The 7,219-nt window shown below is 41.5% G+C and overlaps 1 protein-coding gene across 4 annotated transcripts in view; it reads right to left on the bottom strand.

The window, feature by feature from the left end:
* Window positions 1–6,872, bottom strand: part of Kbtbd12 (kelch repeat and BTB domain containing 12) — an 83,513-nt gene extending 76,641 nt beyond the window's left edge. For 3 of the 4 annotated variants that reach the window (XM_031382505.1, XM_031382502.1, XM_031382506.1), the window contains exon 1: window positions 6,703–6,872. The gene's annotated coding sequence lies outside the window, so the exon portion shown is untranslated. The other variant, XM_031382504.1, reaches the window with a different exon arrangement.
* Window positions 6,873–7,219: the final 347 nt, after the last annotated feature.

A 7,219-nucleotide genomic window follows, 5' to 3' on the forward strand; every position in this document is an offset into this window, starting at 1 on the left:
GGCAGAGTGTTCTGAGCAATAGGTTTGAAAATGGCTTTACAGTTTTGAGACAGTTAAAGCTAATCTGAATTGGGATACTATTATTTGTAATCTAGGATCTTTACTTGTATAAATGGTATTTGAAGAAATGTTGAGAAAAGTTGCTCAAGAGAGCTGTAACCATGTATATCACTGGGTTGAGTTTTATATTTTCAGATACCATACTGTCGAGTAGAGCCATCAGAATCTCAAATCCTTACTCCTCCTTCATAGAAAGCACCAGACAGAAGCTTGGCATGGTAATGCTCACCTTTAATCCAAGCACTTCAGAGACAGAGGCCGGAGGATTTCTAAAAGCTCAGTACAGCCTGATTGATCTACATTGTGAATTTCAGAGCAGCCAGGACTACATGGTGAGATCTTGTCTATTGGCTTCTCATAAAAATGGCCAAGGCATTGTCATGGGAACAGAATGAATTGTGGACTCAGTTCCATCTGACCCCAAAGTCTGTATCCTTACTCCTTCTAGTGCAGGGGCTGGAAAAGTAGGGCTAAATGGTAGATATGCCAGGCAGGCCATCTGGGCTCTGTCACAACCATTCAACTTTGCTCTTATGGCACAAAAGCAGCCACAGGGGGAAAAAACATAAATAAATGAACATGACTGTGTTCCAGTAAGACGAGTTTTGGATGCTGAAATTTGAATTTCACAAATTTAACATGCCCTATTTTCATGTGTCATGAAATATTATTCTTCTTTTGACTTTTAAAAGCTATTTAAAATTATGAAACCCATTCGTAGCTCATAGACTTTGCAAAAACAGTGGCATGTTGCCGATTTCTCCAAAGCTATAAATAAATCCACTCTCTAGACTGTGAGTAGGACACTATCCTGTCTGGGTGATTAATCTCCATTTCTTTTCCTAAATTCAACTGAAGAGTTCTGAGAAAGTGTTGGCTCTGCTTTGAGAAAAATCAACTGCTTGTTCATATCTATATGCCTACATCATTTATATCTATATTTAGTCTCTTGAACAAATGGTGTATTCGGATGTGGTTCTTCTTTCTCTAACATTGGCTTACAAAAATAACAACAACAAAAGCAAAAACTCAATTTACTTTAAAACAGAAACAACAGTTTCAAACACTTTGATGAATCATTTACTATGAATGCTTTAAATGGACATATACATTTGCTAAGTACTTATTCCTTCTAATTGCTGTTTATAGACTCTTGAAAGATATTGTAATTGCTTTGGCTTTACAGGTCAAATTAATTTGGTAGTTGAAATTAGGGGGCGGGGAAGCCTGGATGTTAAATCAGCTAGTACATCCAAAAAGTATTCTTTTTCTTTACATTTAAAGAGCACAGAAGGTATTGGTGTGGCTCAATGGAAGTTAGGCTGTTTACTTACTGTCATCTTAAAATGATTTAACTTTTCCTACTTTTGATTTCTTTATCTGAACAATGGAGATAAAGCACATAGATCAGACTTGTGAGTGTGGGATAGCTCCACTCCGTCATTTGATGCCCTGCTGGACTGGGGGGGGGGGGGGGGGGACGGGGAGGAGGGGCATCCCACAGTCACAACTCTGACCCATAATTGTTCCTGTCCGAAAGAATTACAGGGATGAAAATGGAGAGGAGCCTGAGGAAAAGAAGGTCCAGTGACAGGCCCAAAGTGGGATCCAGCTCAAGGGGAGGTCCCAAGGCCTGACACTATTACTGAGGCTATGGAGCACTCACAAAAAGGGACCTAGCATGACCAAACTCTGGAAGATCCAACAAGCAGCCAAAAGAGTCAAAGGCAGATATTTGCACCTAACCAATGGACAAAAGCAGCTGACTCCTGTTGTTGAATCGGGGAAGGCTGAAAGAAGCTGAGGAGAAGGGCGACCCTGTAGGAGGACCAGCAGTCTCAATTAATCTGGACTCCCAAGATCTCTCAAACACTGAGCCACCAAACAGGCAGCATGCACCAGCTGATATGAGGCCTCCAACGTACATAACAGCAGAGGACTGCGGGATCTGTGTTCATTCAGAGATGATGCACCTAACCCTCAAGACTGGAGGCCCCAGAGAGTTTAGAGGTCAGGTGGGGTGTGGGGCTAGGGACATCCATGTGGAGACATGGGGTATGGGATGTGGAGCAGTCGGAGGGTGGATGGGGTTTGGGGGGAGTGGGAATAAAATCTGGAGTGTAAAAAAAAATTAAAAAAACCAACAAACAAAAACAAAATAAAAAATAAGTAAATAAATAAATAAAAAGCATATAAATCAAGTAGTTATTTTAATCTTTAGCTCTCAAATTGACAATAGGTTGATTTTACCAATACAGTGACTCAGCAAACTCAGTACACAGTACAGAGCTCTCAGTACATTCTCCACGGTTAAGGGTGTCATCTTGGGCTTGTTCCTGAGGCCAATATCTGACTCCTTGTCTACTGTAATGAAGTAATATGAACATGTTGTATAGCCTCTTTAAGTTCTAGTTTCTTTACTTTGGATTTCTTCTGAGAATTATATAAGAATAAGAACAGGTGGAAACACTGAATAAGGTTATTTATATATGTACAATCTGTAATTAGCTTTATAAAATCTACTTGGTAAAGTGAAGGTGAGACATACCTACAGAAACACTTTTCAAATAAAAAATAATTTTGGTGCATATACAAATCACTTGTGGATACAGACACAGTTCATAAATGGAGAGAGCTGACAGCAACTTTTTCTCATAATGAGGGCAGAGAGTGCATTCTCCTTTCATCAGCAAAACAAAATTGTATAAATGTTCTCAATGATATCAATGGGGAGTTATTCTCTGCTCCAATTTATGGCAGACTCAACTGATGCATTCATAATAATAGTACCCATAATAATGGAGAAAGATGAGAAGCAAAGATAAATATAAATCCCAAGAATAAAGCCTAATTATCCTGCAAATCCAAAGTGCAGCTACACCCAGGTCTATTATATTTACTTTAGAGATATGCACTGCTATAAATTTAATATAGGGCAAAAATGTCAAGTCTTTTCAATTCACAAATGCTTTGCTTTCACAATGTTTGATTTTATTATATTTCCATTATCTTTACAGTTGCTGCTTTTTCTGAATAATGATTGATACATAACCAACCTTTCTAAGAAAATTCTCCATCTTTAGCAGAATTTAAAATAATTAAAATTCATAGCAGTGCTGTCTGAAATAGTAAAAACCAACTTAATATCCATTAACAGACTATAACATGCCCACTCAAAAGAATACTGTACAATGGAAAAATGAATAAACATGATCTACATGTATCAAAAGTTACAAAATAACTAGAATACACTCTGCATACTATTAATGTGTTTAAAATATACAATACAGTATACTGTTCTAATAAAGTATAGATCATATATTATGATGACATAAATATAAAGAGTAGATGAATTTGGTGAAGTGTATTACAGGAGTTTTAAATATCATTCTTGTAATTTTTCTGTAAAATTGGAAGCACCAAAATAAAAAGGTTAAAAATCATGTATTTCTAAGAGCCCATACAACTGTAATGGAACATTACAAAAGGTACTTATAAGCACTGAATTCAGGAGAGTAGTTGCTTTCACGAGAGGTGGAAGAAAGGGAAACAAAGAAGAATGACAAGGAGTTTCAGCTGTATAAATGTTTAATTTCCCTGGCTGTATGGTGAGGACTCAATCCACACCTCATTATTCTTTATGCCCTTTGTATATTTTGAAAACCCCACAAAATAGGTTTAGAATAAAAGAATTTATTAATATCAATTACTTATGGTTTCCAAAAACCTTAGCTGTGTTGTAAATGATATCTGTACATTACCTGATGTCATATGCGAGAAATAATAGATGAATTATGAATTTTCATATATTGTAAATTTACATATCAAAGTGTAGGCAGCCCTACTTATGAGTGACTGGAAAATACAGAAACCTCATCTCTGGTCTGAATGACAACAGCTTTGAAATCTTGTGGCTATACCCCTACCTCTTTGCTCATTTCTTCAGCATTAACCTGTGTGATGGGGAAAGTTACTAGATTCAGAATTGTTATGTGTTTATTTTCCCCATAAAAATATTTGGTACGGGGCTAGAGAGATGGCTTAGTGGTTAAGAGCACTGACTGCTCTTCCAGAGGTCCTGAGTTCAATTCCCAGCAACCACATGGTGGCTCACAACCATCTGTAATAGGATCCAATGCCCTCTTCTGGTGTGTCTGAAGACAGCTACATTATAAGAAATATATCTTTTAAAAAAGTATTTGGCATAGTGAATAGGTTACAACTATGATAAAAATGGTCAACATCAAAGCTTTGGATTTTTATTTATAAAAAAAAAAAAAAAACCCTGAAAAGCTGGGCATGATGGCACAGGCATGGTGGCACAGGTCTTTAATCCTAGTACTCGCTCTGAGTTCGAGGCCAGCCTGGTCTACAAAGGGAGCTCCAGGACTGCCAGGCGGTTGTACAGAGAAACCCTGTCTCAAAAAGAACAAACACACAAACCCAACAACCAACCAACCAATCAAACAAAAACAGCTGAAGAGCAGAAAAGTAACTAGGACAGGGCTCCAAAAATCTAGTTTCCCCCAAATTGCCTTCAACGGACTTTGGTTAAGAAACCAAGAAATATTAACAATTATGACATCAGAAAACAATGTCCCAGTTCTAATGTTCCCAGTTCCAAAGCAAAATATTTTATTAAGAAAGCCTTTTTAAAACTCAGTGACTACCATGTAAAAAATTATTACCCCACATTTAAAAAAATTGTCAAGGGCCATTTCAGCACTGCTCGTTCCAGCCTCCCGGACTCCTTGGAACAGGCTCCTCCCGCCACTGCTTGTCTCACTTCCTGACTTTCCTTCCTTATTTTATTTTATTTTTTTGAAGTGTCAAAGTGCTAACAATTCTAATGCATACATGTAATTCTCTGTGTCAGGAATATCCTTCTTCCCTTGTACAGCTCTTCAGAATTCAGCTTAGATAACATTTCTTGAAGTAAAGGACTTTGTTTTATTCACTTCTCTATTCTGGGTCTGTGCTGATACCTGGCATGGAAGAGTTGCTTGGTCTCCAGTCCAGGCTCGACCCTTGCTTGAGATCAGCCAAGATCAGGAGCATTGGGGAGGGGGAGAGTCTATCCCCAAGCTATTCCAAAAGCTGCTGCCTGTGGGATGTGTTCTTCTAGCTGGGTTGCCTTATCTGGTCTCCGTGGGAGAGGATATGCCTACCCTCACAGACTAGGGTGTGCTGGGAGTGGGGAGCAGGGGGGATACCCAGGAGGGCCCCCACCTGCTCAGAGGGTAAGAAGAGGAGGGAGGAGGGAAAGATTGTGGGAGGGGTGACAGGGAGGAGAATGTAAAGTGAGTAAGTATAAAAAAAAAAAAAAGAGTTGCTTGGTATGGTTGATTAAACTAATGCTTTGTTTAGTACTACATCATTCCTAATAACCTCCCCCATATCTGAATAAATATTTCTAAGGCAGGGTCTTTCTAGGTAGCCCTAGCTGGCCTCTAATTCACAGTAATCTTGCTTGCCTGTTTCCTGTGTGTTAGGATTAATGGCATGTGCCACTAAGTCTGCCCTCCTCCCTTTATGTCTTTGCATGCACACTTCAGGTTTGGAGATTCTGACTTTGCTTAAACCACACTTTAATGCTACAAGTTATTATCCTCTTGTCCTACTATAAACCCTTCCAAAGAAGGACTTTATTCCTTCACTTAGAATTTGTGGCAGTACATCTACTTCTCACCCACCCTCCAAGTTAATTCACAGTCATTATTTGCTCTCTGAGAGAGAGGTCTTATTCCTGGGGAATAGCCAGCTGAGGCAAACTTGAAACATTACCGCATTTACAGAAAAAAAAAAAAAAAAAAACAACAACAATGGCTTATATCCATGTGACCTGAAAAGCCAGCTGCAGCTTCTCAGTTGGCACATCTGCCCACCCTTGCTAAGATCTAAGTGTCAGACATTATTTATATGGCTTTCCCCATTTCTCTTCTTGAGGATGATTTTACAGTCATATAAGTTTGTGACCCCTGGTTTATAACATAACACTCTTTCTTACTGTATATTGTTTCTGGCATCACCAGCTTACCCAGTCCTACTTTTGCCAACGCAGTAGGAAATGGCTGAACATGCATACCACCCTAATTACACTCAACTTTCCCGCTGATATCGTTTCCCTGATTTGTTTAATACGAATAAGTCACCCTCTAACATACATAAGGCTTGCAATAATGAGTCACATAGATGATGAAGACAAATAAGCTTTTTCTTCTCTTTCCTTTGGTGTGCTCACAATGTTTTGCATTCACACAGTTCCTTATACTTTTCCGAGTGCTTTAATATGCATTATAGCTCATTAGTTTCTCTTAAGAATCATGTGGGGAAAATGCAAGGCAATTATATTCCTGGCTTTAAAGTTAAGAGAGTCGCCCAGGGATACATTCAACGCTGATTGAATTTAAACGAACCGAACCCTGCATTATTACGGGCTCTAGGAAGGCAGGAGAGCCCTTACCTTGATGGCATTTATAGTCTAGCGGGGTCGCAAAATAATCAGCCGGGTCATTTAGGGAAGGGAATTATCCTGGAGGCCTAGCAAATGGATTATGCCGCGGAGAGACCTGAGCGGCCGCTGACCCCGCGCCGGCCGGCCGACCGACCGAGGGGGCGTCCCCTCTCTAGGCCACTACTTACTGGCTGCTGCCCGGCCCCGCTCGCTCCGCCGCCATGGCACCGTGACTAGGCACGGCGCGGGGTAGCAAGGGCGCGGCAGGGCAAGCTGACCACACTACCCGAAATGGGCCGGTGCGGACGAGCGCTATAAATAGACTGAGCGAGAGGGGTGCAGGGGGACAGGCGGCGTCCCCGCGAGGACGGGGAGGGCGCTGGCGGCTACCCAGAGGTAACAGGTGCTGGGTCTCCGCGCGGGAAGCGGCCCGGACACGCGCCGCAGTGTGCGCCTGCGCGGAGTCTGCCCGCTGTTCCGCACAGATCCCCCCCACCCCCAGGGGTCCCTGCCCAGCAAGTGCTCTGCGCCTGCGCGGGGTCTACCCGCACCTGTTCCACACAGACCCCGCAGTAGCCCCCATCACTCAGCAAGTGCTCTGCGCCTGCGCGGGGTCTGCCCGCGCCTGTTCCACACAGATCTCCCACTGTAGCCCCCTCACTCAGCAAGTGCTCTGCGCCTGAGCGGGGTCTGCCCGCTGTTCCA

The sequence above is a fragment of the Mastomys coucha genome, unplaced genomic scaffold (assembly GCF_008632895.1).
Source record: "Mastomys coucha isolate ucsf_1 unplaced genomic scaffold, UCSF_Mcou_1 pScaffold20, whole genome shotgun sequence".
Taxonomy (NCBI): Eukaryota; Metazoa; Chordata; class Mammalia; order Rodentia; family Muridae; genus Mastomys; species Mastomys coucha.